Source organism: Dama dama, unplaced genomic scaffold (assembly GCF_033118175.1).
Source record: "Dama dama isolate Ldn47 unplaced genomic scaffold, ASM3311817v1 ptg000093l, whole genome shotgun sequence".
Lineage (NCBI taxonomy): Eukaryota > Metazoa > Chordata > Mammalia > Artiodactyla > Cervidae > Dama > Dama dama.
The window spans coordinates 1,731,243-1,734,384 of NW_026870908.1; positions in this window are offsets into that span (position 1 = coordinate 1,731,243).

A 3,142-nucleotide genomic window follows, 5' to 3' on the forward strand; every position below is an offset into this window, starting at 1 on the left:
GACTGAAAAGGTGTGAAAAATATGAAGAGCTGCAAAACGTGTCAAAAATATGAGGCGCATAAAATGGTCGGAAAAATAGGAGGAGCATGAAGCAGTGTTGAAAAACATGAAGAGCCTGAAAAGGTGTGAAAAATATGAAGAGCTTAAAAAGGTGTCAAAATATGTGGAGAATGAAACGGCCTGAAAAATAGGAGGAGCATGAAGCGGTCCTCAAAAACATGAAGAGACTGAAAAGGTGTGAAAAATATGCAGAGCTTAAAAGGTGTAAAAAATATGAGGAGCATGAAACGGTCTGAAAAATAGGACGACCATGAAGCGGTGTTCAAAAACATGAAGAGACTGAAAAGGTGTGAAATAGATGAAGAGCTTCAAAAGGTGTGAAATACATGAGGAGCATGAAACGTTCTGAAAAATAGGAGGAGCATGAAGCATTCGTCAAAAACATGAAGAGCCTGAAAAGGTGTGTAAAATATGAAGAGCTTCAAAAAGTCTCAAAAATATGAGGAGCAAGAAACGGTCTGAAAAATAGGAGGAGCATGAAGCGGTCTTCAAAAACATGAAGAGCCTGAAAAGGTGTGTAAAATATGAAGAGATTCAAAAGGTGTGACAAAAATGAGGAGCATGAAACGGTCTGAAAAGTAGGAGGAGCATGAAACGGTGTTGAAAAACATGAAGAGCCTCAAAAGGTGTGAAAAATATGAAGAGCTTCAAAGGGTGTAAACAATGAGATGAGCATGAAACGTCTGAAAAATAGGATGAGAATGAAGTGGTGTTGAAAAACATGAAGAGCCTGAAAAGGTGTGAATTTATGAAGGGCTTCAAAGTGTGTCAAAATTATGAGGAGCATAAAACGGTCTGAAAAATAGGAGGTTCATGAAGTGGTGTTGAAAAACATGAAGAACCTGAAAAGGTGTGAAAAATATGAAGAGCTATAAAAGATGTGAAATATATTAGGAGCAAGAAACGGTCTGAATAATTGGAGGAGTATTAAGCTGTGTTGAAAAACATGAAGAACCTGAAAAGTTGTGTATAATATGAGTAGCTTCAAAAGGTGTCAAAAATATGAGGAGCATGAAACGGTCTGAAAAATTGGAGGAGCATGAAGCGGTGTTCAAAAACATGAAGAGCCTGAAAAGGTGTGAAAAATATGAAGAGCTTCAAAAAGTGTGAAAAATATGAGGAGCATGAAACGGTCTGAAAAATAGGAGGAGCATGAAGCGGTGTTGAAAAACATGAAGAGGCTGAAAAGGTGTGAAAAATATGAAGAGCTTCAAATTGTGTCAAGTATATGAGGAGCATGAAACGGTCTGAAAAATGCGAGGAGCATGAAACGGTCTGAAAAATAGGAGGAGCATGAAACGGTGTTGAAAAACATGAAGAGCCTCAAAAGGTGTGAAAAATAGGAGGAGTATCAAAAGGTGTCAAAAATATGGGGAACATGAAACGATCTGAAAAATAGGAGGAGAATGAAGCGGTGTTGAAAAACATGAAGAGTGTGAAAAAGTTTGAAAACTATGAAGAGCTTCAAATGGTGTGAAAATTCTGAAGAGCTTCAAAAGGTGTCAAAAATGAGATGAGCAGGAAACGTCTGAAAAATAGGAGGAGAATGAAGTGGTGTTCAAAAACATGAAGAGCCAGAAAAGGTGTGAAAAATAGGAGGAGCTTCAAAAAGTGTCAAAAATATGAGGGGCATGAAACGGTCTGAAAAATAGGAGGAGCATGAAGTGCTTTTAAAAAACATGAAGAGCCTGAAAGGTGTGAAAAATATGAAGAGCTTCAAAAGGTGTCAAAAATACGAGGAGCATGAAACGGTCTGAAACATAGGATGGGCAAGAAGCAGTCGTCAAAAACATGAAGATCCTGAAAAGGTGTGAGAAAATGAAGAGCTTCAAAGGTGTCAAAATATGAGGAGCATGAAATGGTCTGAAAAATTGTAGGAGCATGACGCATTGTTGAAAAACATGAAGAGCCTGAAAAGGTGTGAGAAATATTAAGAGCTTCAAAATGTGTCAAAAATATGAGGAGCATGAAACGGTCTGAAAAATAGGAGGGACATGAAGCAGTGTTGAAAAACATGAAGAGCCTGAAAAGGTGTGAGAAATATGAAGAGCTTCAAAAGGTGTGAAAATCATGAGGAGCATGAAACGGTCTGAAAAATAGGAGGAGCATGAAGCGGTGTTCAAAAAGATGAAGAGCCTGAAAATGTGTGAAAAATATGAAGAGCTTCAAAAGGAGTGAAAAAAAAAGAGTAGCAGAAAACGGTCTGAAAAATAGGAGGAGCATGAAGCGGTCCTCAGAGACATGAAGAGACTGAAAAGGCATGAAAAATATGCAGAGCTTAAAAAGGTGTCAAAATTATGAGGAGATTAAAACGGTCTGAAAAATAGGAGCAGCATGAAGCGGTGGTCAAAAACATGAAGAGCCTGAAAAGGTGTGAAAAATATGAAGAGCTTCAAAAGTTGTCAAAAATATGAGGAGCATGAAACAGTCTGAAAAATAGGAGGAGAATGAAGCGGTGTTCAAAAACATGAAAAGCCTGAAAAGGTATGAAAAATATGAAGAGCTTCAAAACGTGTCAAAAATATGAGGAGCATGAAACGGTCTGAAAAATAGGAGGAGCATGATGCGGTGGTCAAATACATGAAGAGCCTGAAAAGTTGTGAAAAATATGAAGAGCTTCAAAATGTGTGAAATATATGAGGACCATGAAACGGTCTGAAAAAAAGGAAGAGCATGAAACGGTGTTCAAAAACATGAAGAGGCTGAAGGTGTGAAAAATATGAAGAGCTTCAAAAGTTGTCAAAAATATGAGGAGCATGAAACAGTCTGAAAAATAGGAGGAGCATGAAGCGGTGTTTAAAAACATCAAGAGCCTGAAAAGGTGTGAAATTATGAAGAGCTTCAAAAAGTGTCAAAAATATGAGGTGCATGAAACAGCATGAAAAATAGGATGAGCATGAAACGGGTTTGAAAAAGATGAAGAGCATGAAAATGTGTGAAAAATATGAAGAGCTTGAAAAGGTGTCAAAAACACGAGAAGCATGAAACAGTCTGTAAAATAGGAGGAGAATGAAGCGGTGTTTAAAAACATGAAGAGCCTGAAAAGGTGTGGAAAATATGAAGAACTTCAAAACGTGTCAAA